Raw genomic sequence first — 18495 nt, forward strand, 5'->3', positions numbered from 1 at the left:
ACTTTTCCCTACAACAAACTGGCAACTCCGCTGGGGATCGTATCCGTTTGATTGTGTTTGTAGTATTTTTCTATTCATTTCCTGAACAAGAGAGTACCAAATCGAAAAGCTTTTGACTATATCAAAAGCGAAGTAGAGGGCAGCTACTCTAGCTCATTTCTGAGCAAGTTCATGATTTGAAGAGCTGATCTACAAGGATCCTTGTTAGCTCTTAGTGATAGCTTTTCACCTTCCTTATCATCCCTTTGAGTGTGCTTGACTGATTGCTTCTGATTTGAGCAAAAACTGTGCATTTTTGAGAAAATTATGACCCGGAAACTGTGAAAACGCAACTCTCGTTTTCCAAAGCAGGTAGTACACAGGCTACCTGCTTTGCAACGCAGGTCCCGAAGGGGCTACCTGCGCTGAGAGCCAAATTGGCTGTGCAGCACCTGCGTTGGCCCAAATTTGCCTAGTGCATTTGGGGTTTCCTCACTTTCTCTTGCCCGTTTTCACTTAGATTTTACTGCTAGGTGTCAGTCTTGTACCTGTTCTGAAACCAACATTACTTGCCATCATTCTGCCTCTATTATATAACAAAATTGTATTTGTTCTTTTGTATTTCTTAATCATTTACAATTTCCCATAACGAAGAGTAAACTAGTCTTGCTTTTGGCCTCTTAGATCTGAACCTGTGTTAGGCATTTTGCTGGTCTAAAGAGTTAGCTTATTTGCTGTCCATAGCTGATTAGTCATTTTACTTTCGTCATTATGGTTTGATTTCATGTATTTCCAGTGATTAAACAAGTGAATCTTAAGGTGTCTTTTGATTTTGGACAAGCTTGTTTACTTTCGCTTTAAATCGAAATCAAAGTTATATAACAACTTTCTTTTTGTAACCAATCAACATTAAGAAAGGGAAAAGAAAATACATGCATTGTGCATTCTGCATTTGACTGTTTGCTTGACGATTTAGGAAAAAATTGCATTTAGTGTGTGCTCTATGATCTGTGTGAAAAGATTTGCCTTTCTTTTCCCTCAGTAGTTAAGGTTTTCAAAGTTGAAAGATTGAAAAGTTTGCTTCTCATCTTAGACTGCATTCAGGAATTTGTTACATACATCTCGTGGTGATCCTTAAAGGCAAACTGCTAAGCAAAATCAACATTAAAATAAATCCAATTTACATAACAACGCTTTGTAACATAATGCAAACACATAGAGGTCTAGGTAGAGACGTGTTCCGGCGTCGTTAAACATAGTGACTGTCGATCTCTACGAAGGTGGGTGATTCCTCCTGAGAGTCGATGGCACTAATACGGACTTGTGCTCCCACGTACCGTCGAGTATATATTGGGAGACCCCTATAGGCAATTATCCTTTATCCATAGGAAGCCGTGTCGGTCGCCCTACTGATCGCGATGCAGTGAACACAGCATTCACGAAGATCGACCACCCGTACCGTAAAACGTATTCTGTGGTTTCGCGAAAAGTTTGGCACACCCTCTGCCTAGAACTCCAGAGAAGTTTCTTTTGGCCTTTTTCAAACTCTATAACTGAAAAAGTCCATCCGAGCATTTGTCACTTCGGGCTCGTTAAAACATCGAAGGCGACTAGAGTCATCTTTAGCTTTTTCTCGACTCTTAAAACATGAAAAAGCAAGTTTGTGTCTAAAAGCGTCGTTAATAAAATTTATTTTAAACGGAACATAATCACCTGTTATTCCCACGTTGATCTTTCAGTTGAAAAGTATGAAGCCCACCAACCAAGGAAGTAACCTTGGTGGAAGTCCAAATCCCTTCTCCTCTTGGGGAGATGTTGGTGCGCCTCATATGGCCACATTGTCACTTCCAGGATTGACAATTGGCCTACCTGTATGGCTCTTTTCAACTAATGTAGTCCAGATCGCCACTAATCCTGAGCAGTCGAATCAACAGTCAGAACAGTCTAGAGTTACCCACCAGCCTTCCACTTCTTATAATTCTTCCTCTGATCCTTCATCTTCGCAAGGTAGAGCCGGCAAAAGTCAGCCTCCCATGGAGAAGAAGGAAAAGAAGAAAAGAGAAAAGAAGCAGAAGGGGCCTATGGCGAAGGCGACTGGGGGCAAGCTAAAGACAGCTGACAAAAACCCACACACTACACCGACCGGGTCTAAATCGCCATGTGTCATTTGCAAAGGGGCCCACTTCCATCGTGATTGTCCTTGTATTCCCCGGATACTAAGGGACTGGTCCCCAAGGTTGCACAATCCGGTAGCATCAACCTCTGGTAGTCATGTTGATTGCAGTCCGTTAACTAGCGAGAGTGAAGGACGAAGAGGGAGACCAAGATCACCCTGTATGTTGTGTGAAGGCGATCATGCCATCCACCGATGTCCATTCTTAGATGAGGCAAAGAGAGTTTTGGAAGATCGTCCGGTTTCACCGTTACGACTTCCTCCTGGATACCAAAAACTCGCGCCTAATCCCTCGATAGTTGAAAATCCAGCTGACCCGCTCAAGTGGTCAGCTGAAGTGTCGGTCATTGAGAATGAACCTACTGAATCCAGACCAGACGAAAGTCTAAAGGTCGAAACGGCAGTTGACCCGATTCTTCCTTCAGAGGTTTCATCCTCCAATGACTCCGTCATTGAAGACCCATCTTCAAATGACACCCTCACTGAAGAGGATAAGGATGACACCGTCCATATTCTTTTCATCAACACAGACTCTGATGAGCATCAGGGCAATGCGCCCATTCCTTTATCACAGGAAGGAACATCGTCAGGGTCGTATCCGGCCATATATTCGGTCCCACCACCAAGCAACCTAGTTGTATCCTTTGATTGGAATCAACTAGGCAGACCCCGGTTACCAGCCAGTATCCCATTCAAAATCATAGTCCAAATCTACAGAATGGTGATGGCTAGGACTATCGTTGATGAAGGGGCATCTGTGAGTATCCTTTCCTCTATTGCTTGGAAAGCACTGGGTTGCCCGGCGCTTTTACCTGAGATGAGAAATCTATCAGGTTTTGATAAAGGAACCAGTCACCCGTTAGGGATTCTCCCCAATGTTCCAATTACATTGAAAGGGAAGACAGTTCATATGAACATCATGGTCGTCCAGGGACCCTTGGTTTATAACTTACTCCTTGGACGAGACTATATATATTGCATGGAGGCAATAGTGTCCTCGCTCTTTAGAGTCATGTGTTTTCCGCACGAAGGAAGAATGGTCAAGCTCGTAGACCAACTTTCATTTCCAGGATCATGCATCGCAAATAGTCAAATACCATCCCTTAACGGTTTATTCACTCAAGGAATGCCACCACCCCCGGTTCTACTTCTCGATGAATGCGAGTAATTCGGAAAGAAAGAACTGGGACCCAGGGGGCATGCACCCTGGCCTGCCTTGGACAGAGGAAACCTTGGGTATAAAGTTAATTTCTGCAGAAGAATGGACTAGTCCGTACCCCGTCCGAAAAAGGAAGAGAGTGTTGTTCTAGGATAAAATTCTTTTGTTAAAGTTATGTGAAGCGGAGAAATCGCTCTCTTTGTCTAAAAAAGTAGGCTCTCCTAAGGAGGAGATCCACTTGTGGCAACAAGTAGCCACCATCTTTGAATGTCAAGCCTCACCCATTAAAACAATATGTTTTGAAAGAGAGTAGGGGCAGTCTTCACAGAAAGAGATGAAATTGCTGCAACAAGTAGTCACCATCCTTAGCAACCTAATGATAGACATCGCCGAAAGGAGAGTTTAGTTTGCGGCAGCAAACAAAACCATTTTTCGGATAATAAGTAAGAGGACAGAATTTCGAAATTATACTTTATACCTGGGGGCATGCAAACCTTTTGGAGTGCAAGCACGGGACGACTATTTATTTTTTAAATTTTTAGGTCCTCCCTTTAAACCTGTAGGTCTAACCCGTTAAACTCGTAGGATTAGCCGTTTCCAGCTTGCATAAAGAAAGGATGAAAGGAAAAAGTTAAAACCTGCCAAATTGGAGTAATTAGTGAGGTATCGCTCCTTAAATAAGATTACCTCACCTAAGGCATTCCTTGTATTAAGACTGGTATAAATTGAGCAAGGTTTGAACGTAGTCAAGCTCGTTAAAAAATGAACTGCCCCTTAAAGTTTAGGGGGCATATGCCTCGTCTGCATTATTATGCTGGGGACATCCATAATTCGAGCAGTTTTTGTATAGAGTTCATGCTCGCTAAAAAATAAACATAAATTGTGAGCAATCTTTCCCTAACAGTTCAAGCTCACCCAGAAAAAATGAACCGGTAAATAACCTTGAGAAATGTAACCTTTGATAGCCATATTAAAAGCCCTTGGTCGTGTTTATATACCATCACCTCCATCCGTTCATTTGGCCAATCGTTCATCTCCATATGTTTGTTTACCCATTTTGAGGAACAACTGCGAAGAGTGATTTCACTTGGCCATCCTTGTGACACTGCCGTGATTTGAAAATTCTAACCTGTACCTGGAATCTGCTGCTATCCCTGTTTATCACTCGTTCCTCAAAATACGAGTCTTCTTTGAGCTCTTTTCACTGACTCGTAAAATATGAAAATTTTGCCGAGTTTTGGCCTTCCAGCTCGTTAAAAGGACCGGAAGAGCTATCCCTCCTCTGGATTTTAATCTTTTTGGACCTGAGGGATTATTGCACAAAAAGATCGAGCGCTTGTTTTGTTCGGCTCGTTAAAGAAATCGAAAATTCATCCCTTTTGTATTGTTTTATACTTTTTCGAACTTAAGGGATTAGATGACGAAAAAGGAATTTTGGAGTTAACTTTCCGTACCTTTTCAGACTCTTTAAAAATGAAAAGGACCGAGTTTTCCTTGTCGTTAGACTCGTTAAAATGATTAAATAGCGACAAACTTGTCTTTAGACGAGAACGAGTTTCCCTATCGCTAGGCTCGTTAAAACATAGCGATGGGCTTGCCCGAAGGGCAGGTTATAGAACAAGCATATGTTATCCTCCTCAAGCTTGACAAAAATAAAGAGGTACTGGTCAGCAATGAATGGGGAAAAATTGGGAGAACCTCACAGCATTAATGGTAGCAAGTCGCTCTTGAACATGACACTTTGTCCTTCGTATCACATCGGGTTGGGTTGTTTCATTCACCGGTCTCATAACCATGGTCCTCGCCACACCATCCACAATTGGGGTAATGCTACCAATCCATCACATCAGTGTCGTTATATGTTCAAGAGATGTGGTTCTGCAAAGAGTCAACCGTGTTCCATCCACTGCCATACATTGTCCTTCATCCATTTCATGACCGCCACCCTGAATCATACATCACAGTTTGTTTTCACCTCATCACAATCACTAGCTCCGTTCCGTGTCACTGATGTGGGATTCATTAAGGCCCTCCTTTGACGGATCGCTCCTTGTCGACATCAGCTCATTATCCAAGGAGTTGATCTAGGAACACCCCCTTCAGTGCTTTGAAGCTTGCATGCCTCAATGGCAAGTTTCTCACTTCCGGCGACAGGTATACATCAATGACCTTCGACCAGAAGATTTTGCATGGTGGTCGACGCCAAGTCCTTTATTCCCACCATGTGAATTGTATTGTCGTACCTTGAGGGTCATCATCCTTATCGGTGATTCCTCTCGCGCTTGTTAACGGTTTACATCATTGACCGGTAATCAAGCGATGTCTTTCCATGTTCGACTTCAAAAAATTCTCACATGGATCGACTTGTACATCGAGTGAAGATCGGAAGAGATTGAAGACCCCGGATCTAGTTTCATCCATCCGGGCTGCGATATATATTCAGGACATAAAGACATTTGATATGTACATCATTACAGCAGATGATCATCCTTCTCAAAGGATGATAATTTCAGCAGAGAATTATCGGTCTACAATCAGACGATCGTCTGTTCTATGTACCAAAATGTATTTATAAAGCTGAGCATGGGAATGCCCGCCTCAGCTAGATCATGAAAATGTATGAAAAATAATGTATTGTATTGTATCTTGTTATAGGACACTTCTCAGCAGATTGAATGAACTTCGGATCCTCTCAATAAAGCATTTCACCCGATAAACGACCTCATACTTTAGGGGGCATCTGTTATAGACAATTTTGTGCCTTACAGCAAACAAGCATGAATTGTCAATAATCCAAGGGATCCAAAGTTCCCTAAACATGATGTTCCTACCCCTAGAGGAACAAGGTCAGCAAACCAACAGCTCTCAGATCAGTTCTCCACCTGAAAACACTAAAAAACAAGCAATCCTGAAATCAAAGCAGGTGCTCCACTAGGTTTCTGCACTGAAACTCAGTTGCTCCATGGTGTACCTGCGTTGCAAAGCAAGTGGGACAAAGGCCACCTGCGCTGAGCGAGATGGGACAAGTGGCACACTGAGTCATTGCTCTGGAATCTTCCAAAAATGACACTTGGATCAGGTATTTCGCCTTGTGATGAGTCAGAGGCTCTGTTTCTCCAAGTGGAAGCAAGGTTCTCCAAGTGGACTCAAGAACTGCAGATCAACTAAAGATTAACTGAAGAGAGAGAGGACACAAGGCAGCTACACATCAGTTGCAAGCTGACTCATCCTTTCTCAACTCATCTATATATTGAGCTCTCTCCTATGAGCTCTGGAGGCTGGAATTTTGTGCAAAGTAATGATATGCTGTTGGTTTCACTATAGAGCTATTGGGTGATTGCTTGAGAGAGGTGAAGAGGAGAAATTCTTTCTGCTGGGAGGTGTTGCTGGATTAGGACCTTCAATGGTTGTAACACTCTCAAAACCTTTACTTCTTCATTAATAAAAGCTATTGAGGTTCTTCTATATGCTCTTGTTTCAATGATATATTGTGATGATGGTATATTTGATTTACACTAATCTATGAATCAGTTATGATTGCATGTTGCTTGTAGTTTCCTTCTTTGCTATTTTGCAGGATCTCATTGTAGCTGGGCCAGCAATAGAGCAAGGAGCTGGGAGCAAGCAGCCATAAAGAAGAGTTTGGATTTGGCATTAAGCGCAAGGCAACGGTTAGTGCATTTATCCACTCTCTTTTGCTTTCATAAAGAAGTAAACCTTAAGTAGTTTTCTTTACAGTTGTTGCTAAGGTACTATCACCCTTAGAGTGGGATAGGGTCATCCGAGTCGGATACTTTTCCCTACAACACGAACCTCAGTGAAAACCTCAACAGGGTTCACTCCTTTCCAGCTAGTTTATGGCTTAGAAGCAGTGTTACCCATTGAATGTGAAATCCCATCACTTCAAATGGCTGTCGAATTACTTCCAGCTACTTCCGAAGAGGAGAAACGTTTATTGTACTTAGCTAAATTAGATGAGACTCGACGTGACGCTGCATTGGCAATCGAGACTCACGCGAAGAGAATGAAATCTCAGTATGATAGAAATGTGACCCCTCGAAGTTTTTCGGAGGGAGACCTAGTGCTTTTATATGATCAAGCTAACGATAAGCTAGGTGCTGGAAAATTCGTTCTTATGTGGCATGGACCCTATATTGTAAAGCGAAAGCTAGCAAAAGGGGCTTATGAGCTGGTAGATTTTGATGGGGACTCATTGGGTAAACCCAGAAATGGACTTTACCTAAAGAGGTATTATGCTTAAATGGTGGGTATGGAGAATTTTTAGTTAGGTTAGGTTTTCTTTCTAGCTAGTATGGTTGTTAGTTAGTCAGTGTGCTTAGCTTAGTGAGTGTGTTTTTCGTCGTTATTCTGGCTTATCTTGGTTTTGCTCTTGATATTGTAGATGTCGATGCCCCTCCAAACATATATTGGATTTGCTGATGGTGCTTGTCGTAGTACACGGAATATCTCTTCCGCAGCTTGGGTTATCTATTCACCCTCTGACGAGTTAGTTTCTATGCATGGGGTAAGCCTCGGTCAAACAACGAATAACATTGCAGAATACAGTGCAGTGATTGAATTATTATCCGAATCTATTTCATTTGGAATTCGACGTTTGATAGTGAGGTTAGATTCTGAACTTGTTGTATTACAGCTTAATAGAGTTTATGCCATTAGAAATCCTGTGTTATTAAGATTGTTTTTGGGAGTGCGTCTCTTGGAACGTGAATTTGATTACATTGAATATCAGCATATTCCAAGGTCCTTAAATACATTAGCAGATGCAATTGCTTCTCGAGTGTTGGACAGACATTTACGATAATCATGCAAGTAAATTTAAAAACATTTCATCATACATGTTAAACAAGATGAACCGGTAATAGTGATATATATATAGATAGGAGTGTGTCAAAAAATATACATCGTCTTCGATCATAGGTTGAAAAACACCTTATGATCGGCAAAAATGATAAGTACAAAAAGTCAAAAATGTCACATGTGTCTACAAAGTGACTAGCCAATCACTGGTGGTGCTCCCTGTACGACACCACTGCACGGGCTACCTTGCGCAAAAATCTCCTCAACGGTCCAGGGACCGCGACTACATAGCGCTGAAGTCTGATAGGAATATCATCCATAGTAGTCTCAGGTATATCCGCCGTCAGATGCTGTAGATCATGCTCCAACTCAGATAGTACCTCTGCAGCCGCCGCGTCCTGTGGGGCCGGTACCGGTGCAACTGGATGTCTCCTCTCGAAAGGCCGGAGGTTGGCTGGACGCTGTGGACCAACATCTGCATTTTGAAAATTTTACTGTCAGTTTTGAGACGATATATATAAAAAACAAAAAAATACATAATTTGAAAACTCGTGAAAAATAAAGTACCTCTGTCATCCCATTGTTCTCCCTGTGGAAGAACCATGTCCGGATCACCTCGAAAATCTACTCCGGCATACGGAAAGTCCTGAATCGCAAACACCTGGTCCTCTAACCAGTGAAAATAACTGTCAGTGAATCGAACAAATGCCGCACCCTCGTCCGGATGCCGGGCCATCACCGCAACCCATCGTACCAGCTTTGGCTCCTGAGGACCCGAAATATCAACAGTGAGATGCTGAGGGATCAGCATTGGAATTCTCTCTAGGGCAAAGCTCACGACTATAGGCCCATATCCAAAGGTCTTTAGTCTCCCGGTCTTTGCCCTGGTCAGTTGGGCTTTCAAGTTAGCCGACAACGCATCACACCAGTTGAAGATGGTGCCTTGGAGACAGTCAATTGCCATCCAAAATTGAGACCCAGTAGCAATATGTAAAGTGGTCGAGCCACAAATCCTGGTCACAATGAAAGCTAAGACCATGAGTTCAGGCCGAGAGACATATTTGATCTCTATGCCTTTCTTATGGTGTCGATCAGGTAGGCACCAATCTGCTCGGAGACTATCAAGGGATTGGCCACCCGGCCTAGTCCCAGCCAGATTGAGTTGCTCACCTCTATTCGGCAAGCCAGTGAGAAAGTAAATGTCAGCGGGCTCTATCTCGAGTTGTTGCCCGCCGATATAAAAGCATTTCTCTTGAACATTCCATCTCTCGACCAACCACTCCAAGAATCTTACCTGAGCTCTCATGCCAGGTATGGCCCAGTATTTGTATAATCCACATCCTCTTAGGGCATCGAGGGAAGGTTGATGATTGATTGCAGCTTCATCAACCTCCTCATGCTCTCTTTCTCTCCAATCCAGCATGATAAGTGCCCTACACATGAACAAACAGGTATTAAAATAAATTTTGGGTAATTTCAATGGTTAATTTGGGAGCTTGGGGTTTCAAAATCCGCGTTTTGCGGAGGACGCACCCCGCGTTTGGCGCACAGTGCGCCGGGACGCAGGTGGCCTGAAGGTAACTTGCGTCCCTCGACCTTTTCCCTGTGTAGGAAAAAGTCGGGGGACGCAAGCTAGCCTTTAGGAAACCTGCGTCCCCCACAGAGCGGTTTTCAAAACCCAAAACCCCCCAAAAATAAAAAATGAAACCTAAAATAAAATTCTAAATGGATGAAATTGACAAGGAGGATGTTGTGAAATACCTGGAAGAGACGGCGTTCGATTCTAACGGTCGGATTTTCCGCAGCGACCACGGGAAGTTTCTTGTCAAAAGCTCCTTTTTCAACCTCAACAGTCGAACGGTAAAAATGACATGGTAAAAAGTATTTTTATAGGTTTTTTGGATGAATTTGTTCATTTTTCACCATGGAAAGATGTTTTTCGATGAATTTTTGCCTATCTTAAACAGGTATGAGTAATGTGTCGCTTTTGTGCAGGACAAAGGGACTTAGAGGGAAAATTGTCATTTTTTCACAAACAAAATATCAGAGTCATCTTTTAAGCCCTTTTCTGACTCCTAAAACATGAAAAGATTGCCGAGCGTTTATTTTACACTCGTTAAAACGGAATTAAAAGACGGTCCCCTTATAGCTCTTTTCTGACCGTAAAATCAGGAAAAGATTGTCGTGTTTTTGTCGTTTCAAACTCGATACGGAAATAAAATGACGTGTCCTTGATCGCTTTTTACTTTTCAGGTCAGTGACACTAATTATGAAAGTACTCCTTGGTTGCAAGATCAATCGGTTCCCCCAGGTATTATTTCATACTTTTTCGGGCTTGAGGGACACAAATTTATGAAAAAGTTCAACTTGGAGTTTTCTTAAGTTTTCCAGACTCTCTAAAATTGAAAAACGCCGAGTTTCTCCTATACTGGGCTCGTTAAACATTTCACAGTAAAGGACCTGTTCAATTACAAACAGGAACGAACCACTCCTTCCTAGGGTTCGAATCAAAACTGGGTTGGACTCATCCGAAGGATGAGCTTATAATCAAGCATATGTTATCCTCAAGCTTGTTAAAAATAAAGAGGTACTTGCCAGAAATGGTGGGGGAAAAGAGAGAAGAATGAGCCTATTTGTTACCTTTTGTCTCAGAAGAAACTTTATTACCACTCTTGGACACGACACTTTTCATTCACCTGGGTTGGGAAATCCTTTACCTCACAGTTGATCAAACCACTTTTGAAAGTCTTCAACCGGGTTCCAGGGATTAACTTTGAGTTATTTAGCACCAAACCATCTGTCGTGTCGTTATGTGTCCAAGAGGTTTGCAAACAAAACTTTCATCTGCAAAATACTTGTCATCCATTTGACCATCCCTGAGTCAGTCCTTACAACAACATTTCTTCAACTTGAACAATGATTTCGTGTTGTGGGCTTGCCTGCAACGGGTCACTTTCTATCGACATCAGCACATTATCTAGAGAGATGACTTAGAAATCGTCGGTGCCTTGAAGTCTGCATGCATCAATGGCAGGTTTCTCGCCTTTGACGTCAGTTTACATCATTGACTTTCGATCGAAGGATTCCGTGAAATGTTCGACATCAACTCATTCATTCACATCTCATGGATTGTATTGGGTACTTTGAGAACCATTGACATTACTGGTGGTCTCTCTCACGCTTGTTAACAGTTCACATCATCGACTGGTAATCAAGTGGTTTCTACCATGTTCGACATCGACTCATTTATTCGCATGGCTAGAATCGTACCAATTCGAGAAGTAGGAATGAAGACCCTGGATCAAATCTTTACCATCCAGGCTGCGAGGAGTTTTGTATTCATTATCTAAGTAGACTAATCATAAACAGATGGCTGCGCCCATACTGTGTCTACAAAAGTCTATGGTTATGATGTACTGCAAAATCATTTCTGTATCAGAGTAGTTAGTCTGTTAGTTAAAATTTTAAATCTGAGTATGGGAATGCCTACCTCAGTGATGATATAATCTTATACATATATTTTGTGTTGAAAATTGCAGGTTCTGACCAGGTTCTCCATGAGATAATCCTCGAAATGATAAAGCGCTTCACCCTTCCTAGATAATACAAAACCCTAATCTATTCCAGGCTTCGCACTTTAGGGGGCAATCTGTTACACTAAAAAATGTCACCATGGTTATTTACAGTTGGTATGGCTCTATCAACAGTCATACTACCCTCTTGAGCAAGTCTTATGCCTCTGCTATTCATGTCAAACTCCAAGAAAGAGAGAAAGTCTTTATAAATATGTTTATCTCTGGGTACGCAGGTTCTCTCAAACCTTGCCTGCGGGTACGCACCTATTGTTCATAAGGTCTGCGTCCAAGGACGCTATGTATCTAAAGGGGCAGGTGCGTCCCTCTGAAAAGGTTAAAATGCGCAAGTTTTATCTTCAAAAACTTACTTGTGGTCATTTCTAGAGCATTCTAGAAGGTTGTTTGACGTGTATTGAGCACCTCCAGATGGTTCGTGCACTCCTACCAAAGAGGAACTTATCCCATCAATAAGGGAGTGATCCCATCCAAAGAGGGGACTATCCCGTTGATGGTGGACCTGATTAACTTCCTCTTGAGCACTATAAATACAGGCATTGGGCCAGAAGGAGAAAAGGTTGAAAGTTATAGATTTCTAAGGGTAAATGCTGCAGGAATTAGGACTCCCATTTAGAAGCTTGTGAGGAGAGATTGCCATCTTTACTTGTTCTATTTGGAAGTGGGTGAGCTTTGTCAAAGTAGAGGAAGACTCTTGTGGACCCTGGAAGGAGCTTGCACAACACCAAGGCTCAGGTTGTAATGGTTCCTTTTGATTACCTTTAATGCAAATTGGTCCATTCTTCTCAATAACTTGTTGTTTATGAGTTATTTCATGTACTCCTTGGTCTATGTGTTGAATATGCTTTGTTTTATGTTATAATCAGGTGCTATTTAATTGTTTGACTGTTGGTGATTGCAGGTTTTGGAGAAAAGGAGGAGCTCATCCAGATCAACAAAGCTTGGACTTCTACAACAGCGTTTGGACAAAGGTAAGAACGAAACACTTGATTTCTCATATCATAATGTATGTTTAGAGAAGGATAGCTCCAGTTTGTTTTGTTTGTCATTAGAATGTCTTGGACTTCTAGGAAGGTCAGTTGTGTCCGCACCCTTGACTGATTCCATGTGACACATGGTTTCCCAAATCATTTTCCCAAGGATGCATATTTTCTAAGGAATGGTCCAAAATTCAATGGAGAAGATCTGAGTTTAACTTTGAAGCATATATCAGATTTTTGTGATTTTACAGAGCTTCTTAGAGTTAAGCATGAAGATGTTTGCATTATGTTGTTCTATGATTCATTTCAAGGGAAATGTAAACGGTGGATTGAAAGCTTTCCTGCCAAATCCATCAAGTCATTTGAAGACTTTTGGTTTATGTTTTTGGAGGAATGGATAGATAGATCAGAGGTGGTGGCAAATTCTCCTTCAGTTCAAGGTTTCAAACAATGGAATAATGATCATAGTAATGGAGAAACAAATGAAAACTTTTCTTTGTCCTTGTCCTCGTATCTAAAATCATTTGAGTGTAAGGCAGAGGATAAGATGAAATTTTTGAATGAAGTTGCTAATGACATTGAGAAAGACATTGAGGGTTTACAAGGTCAAATTCAAGCATATAGTCTTCATAATCATGATCATTATTTTCAGAAGTTTTCTATGGCAGAACACAAGGAGAGAGTGTTGCTTCCTTTCTCTTTCACGATTGAGGAACTGCACACTGTTGTTGAAGATCAGTTTGCACAATCAGAAAGTTACAAGAATCATCAAGTTGATCATGCATTCTGGGACCCTATAGCTAAATACATGGAAGAGTTTTACTTTCCAGTGTTTCAGTTTTTCTATGAAGATCAAAGGCAATTTCAATGGCAGCAGTCATCACAATATCATAGTTGCTCTGAACTCCGATGCAGTCGAAAAACTCAAATATCAGATAAGACAAATGATTGGCTACATTGAAAATTTCACATTGATTGAGCTGAAAGAAGTTTGAATTGATAGGGTAGGTAGGTAGGAAAATGCAAATAAGCTCAAGGTTGACTGAGCATTTTTTTTTTTCAGTAGATGTAGACTTCTTTCTCCTACAGTGATCATCAAGCTTAAGCCCGAGGTGAAGGCCCAAGACGCTGGAAGGGGATGCTTGTCAAGCAAATTTTTGTTTGTCATAAATGGATAAGGCACTGGACCTGCGAGTTCTTAGTGTACTACAGGAGCACACAATCCCAAGTGGAGCCACTGTTATCACTTAAGAATTCTAATTTCAAAACCGCTCACATTAGTTTGATGGTAAAAGATTCGGTGCTAGTCTAAGTTTGATTTTTGTTTTTAGAGTCTTGAGTCAACTACGTATTTTCATTCATCACTGGTCATTCTCATTCATCCCCGTCTCATAGCCATGTGTCAGTTTTGTTTAAAGGTTATTATGTGCTACAAAGCTCTTTAGATGATTTCGTAGCGCATAAGTCAGTTTTAGGTGTTTCCGCAACGCAACATGTTTCTGGTGATTTCGTAGCGCCTGTAATCATTTTAAAACAAGCACACCTCGGTGAGACAGTTGCGCACAACTCTGGGAGAAGTTGTTGCTGTGACTGGTGATGGCACAAATGATGCTCCAGCTTTGCATGAAGCTGACATTGGGCTTGCTATGGGCATAGCTGGGACTGAGGTTGCGAAGGAAAGTGCCGATGTGGTGATTTTAGATGATAATTTTGCAACAATTGTAAATGTAGCAAAATGGGGGCATTCAGTATATGTAAACATTCAAAAATTTGTGCAGTTCCAGCTGAGAGTTAATGTGGTTGCTCTAGTTTTGAATTTTGTTCCAGCATGTATAACAGGAACTGCTCCCCTCACTGCAGTTCAGTTGCTTTGGGTCAATCTGATTATGGATACACTTGGTGCTTTGGCACTGGTAACAGAACCTCCAAATGATGCGTTGATGAAAAGATTACCTGTAGGAAGAACTCAAAGTTTTATCAGTAATTCTATGTGGAGGAATATAATTGGCTAAAGTGTCTATCAACTCATTGTATTAGCAGTTTTGGAGATGGAAGGAATACGACTTCTTGAGCTACATGGTTCTGATGCAGAATCAATTTTAAACACACTGATCTTTAATACATTTGTCTTCTGCCAGGTGTTCAACGAAATAAGCTCTAGAGATATAAAGAAGATAAATGTATTTTGTGGCACATTCAACAACTTGATCTTCATTGGAATATTCTTATCAGCGTTTTTATAGTTGTGCTTGTGACTGGAGTCAGTGATTACCGGCAATCATTGTAGTTGCAATTCCAGAGGGTTTTCCATTGGTTGTGACATTAAGCCTTGCTTTTGCTATGAAGAAGATGATGAATGATAAAGCACTTGTGCGGCATCTTTCAGCATGTGAGACAATGGGATCAGCAACATGTATTTGTAGTGATAAGACAGCGACCCAAATCAACGAATTGGAAATTCCAGGATTGGTCAAGGATTTACTCTATCTAATCCAGATACATTTGATGTTGATAGTTCACATTCCCTGCCTGTTGACAATTCGAATGGCTTCTTTCAGAAGTCATGGGCTCATTCTTTTGTTTCTGAATCGTGGGCAGGTTAGGCAGGCTCATAGCAAATAATGCACCCTGAAATCCCACCCTTAGTCCTGGCCTTGGTGGCTGTTCTTCTCGTTACTCTTATGGCGTTACCATAAAAGCAGCCAGTGCCATATGTCTTATGCTTCTAGTCCTACAATTTATATCCTCGATTCACTCAGTGATATTTCTTGTCTGGATCTCCCAAGTTCCTCAAGTTTTGCTAGCAATATGTCGAGTTCTGGAATTTTTGGGCCTAGTTCTCCCTGTCGAAAGTATTCAAATCCCCTTAACTCAAGCTCAGCCATCAAATTTAAAAGTTGTGAGTCAAATGAATCTAATACTACAACCTTGGCATCTAAAATTCAGAGTCCACAGATTTCTCTGTCCAACAGCACGGGGAAGAGCACTTCTAGAACTGATCTTTTGCGTTGTTCTCATAGGGAAAGTGTTTCTATTCTCCCTAATTTGGGAAAACACACTAGCATCATAGAAGGAGAGTCATCATTTGCAGTACAGGATGAACCATGTGATCCTGTCGTCAATGTTTGTTACAGAGGTTGTGATAACGCAAAAGAAATTTTTCCAGGCATTGCTTCAAAAGGATTTGGAGGTTGTGAATGCTGGAGGAAAGTGTAAACGCCTTTTGACTATAGTCATGCAATTCAGGAAGTGCTGCAACCATCCATATCTCTTTCAGGGTGTTGAGCTAGGTCCACCATACACCATCGGAGATCATTTAATCACTAATGCGGGAAAAATGGTTCTTTTGAATAAGTTTCCTCCAAAACTGAAGGACCGTGATTCCAGAGTTCTTATTTTTTTTCACAGATGACAAGATTGTTGGACATTCTGGAGGATTATCGTATGTTCAGAGGATATCAGTATTGTCAAATTGATGGGAATACTTCAGCAGAGGCATCACCAGCGGAATTGCAATACGATATTCTTGGTTCTGGACTAAACAAACCTGTTGTAAATGATTTTGAACCCATGCAGTTGAACCTAGAACACAAAGATCCAGATTTGAGAAGAATTCAACGGTCCACAGCTGCTACTTCTGTGCGCCTTCAAGATGCTATTCAAAAGCTCAAGTCTTAGATGCCACCTATTGAAATTGCCTCTGTTATTAGAACTCTGTTCACTATTCTAAGGAATGTCATGGATCATCTAAATGAAACCAAATCCAGTTGCTTGCGCAAGGCTAATCCTATGTTTCAATTATCCATTCCGAAGTATCAAGTTGTTTTACAAAAGAAAAGTTGTTGTTCTTGTGTGTACTGGGGTATAATTGCTATCATGAAGGCTCACATAGTACACTTAGAACATGACGCAAACCTTTTTGCATTAGACAAACAGTTGAATCAAGAAGCTATTGCCTTGGATTGGATAAAGTCGAGGAGCCAGAAATTAAGTGGGTTAAGGCATAAAGCTGATATGAATGATTTTTTTCCCTTCCTACCAAAATTACAACATTAACAAGCTTGGAGGGAATCCTTTACATTCTGTGGTAAATGCTCGTGCTTCTACAGCAGGTGCAACAATAAAACAGTTGGAAGAATGTTTTAACAGCAAAGTGCTCAAATAGTGAAGTTTTGGTTTGAAACTGTGATTTTTGAAACAACTCAGCAGTTTCGTAGCGCGCTACGAAACTGCTGTAGCTGCATGTTACAATTCAGTTGATCAATTATGATTAACAAAGCGGTAAATCTTTTTGAAATATTTTGTCATCACACAAGTACATGAAACGGTGGACAGCACATCCAGGATGTGGCAGTCCGATTTTTTTTTTAAAAGGATAAAGGATATATTTCGTTGGATCCGGACATGTTAAGGCAAACTAAAGACCGGTGCACAGGTGGCAGTTTCCTATGTTTCAGGGGATTGGAAAACATGTGACATTAAAGACAAACATGGAACCTTAAAGACCCATCACAGCCACCGCCATAAGGGAACCAGATGTCAAAGAACGAAAATGATTGTAGACCAAGGCTGTTATGGAATTAGAGTCCTATTTGATTTAGAAGTCTAGAAGATCTAGTAGAATTAGAATCTTAATTGTTTTAGGATTCCAGAGCTGTCAATTAGTAGTCAGTTGCTTTTATTAGTTAGTTTAAAGGTGAATAGGTGTCATTAGAAATAGACTTCGAGTTCCCCCATGCTGGAGGAGGAATCTCGATTAGTTAGAATAAAAACTCTATATATAGTGGAAACAGCAATGTAATCAAGAGGGTTGGGAAAATTTTATGACACGGCTTGTTTTTGGATTATGTAAAGACTCGTTTCAGTAATATAATTTTGATTTTACTTCTCAGGATTCATGAAGGATTTCTTATACTCAGAATGTGTGATGCTGTCCTTTCCTTAGTATTGTTTGCAGTGGTATGGATGTATAATCACTCAGAATTCACTGAATGTGCTCTGATTTCCTGTATGCATCTATAAACTGTGTGGTTCTATATGAATGTATGTTATGAGTATTCAAATGCTGAATGCCCTGACTTCCATGTAAGGTCAAGATCTTTGTTATGTTGAGGTGCTGTTGACTCCATAGGCCCAATGGATAGTTGTTTAATATGTTTCCAACATTCATATTTGTTACAGTTGTTTCACAAGAGTTAGCCATCTTATCTTAATCAAAATCATTAACCTTTGAGAGAGCCCTCTCAGGTTGAGGAGGCTAAGCCTCAGCCAAAAGTTGGTTTGAAATAGTTACTTAGAGTCAACCTGGTCTGCAGCCTTCCAGGGCCTGATTTTTAGATAACAATCTCCTTCATCACTGAATACTGCAATAATCACCTTCACTGCTGACTGCAACAGATTTGCCATTGGATCCTGAAAAACATGAAGATTGACCTCCTGCTGGAAAAACAAGGTATCTTTCTCTCTTGCTTCTGATCTTTCTTCATAATGTACTTCAGTAAAAGTATGTTCCTGGTCTTCAAAAACTTCTGAACAAGTAGATGAGCAGATTTCCTCTTCAAAGAACATTTCAAAACATGAAACATAGGAAGAAAAATCTGAAATGGCATCCCGAATGGTCTGATCGGCTATAGTCTGAATATATTTCTGATCATCTTGACATGATATGACAGCCAGATTCTCATTACATTTATCACATTCATCAGTCATGAGAAAAGCAACTTCAGATGATTCTTGAAATCCAACACTAACATTTCTATCATCTACCATAAATTCATCCAGAGAAACTGTTTCACT

General features: G+C 41.0%; 1 pseudogene; it reads left to right on the forward strand.

Annotated features, from left to right (window-relative positions):
• The first annotated feature begins 11383 nt into the window (after positions 1–11383).
• On the forward strand, positions 11384–14942 carry LOC149163919 (putative calcium-transporting ATPase 11, plasma membrane-type pseudogene; annotated as a pseudogene).
• Positions 14943–18495: the final 3553 nt, after the last annotated feature.

This window comes from Pinus tabuliformis, chromosome 5_1 (assembly GCF_031772625.1).
Source record: "Pinus tabuliformis cultivar Carrire ecotype Pingquan chromosome 5_1, CPIR1, whole genome shotgun sequence".
Taxonomy (NCBI): domain Eukaryota; kingdom Viridiplantae; phylum Streptophyta; class Pinopsida; order Pinales; family Pinaceae; genus Pinus; species Pinus tabuliformis.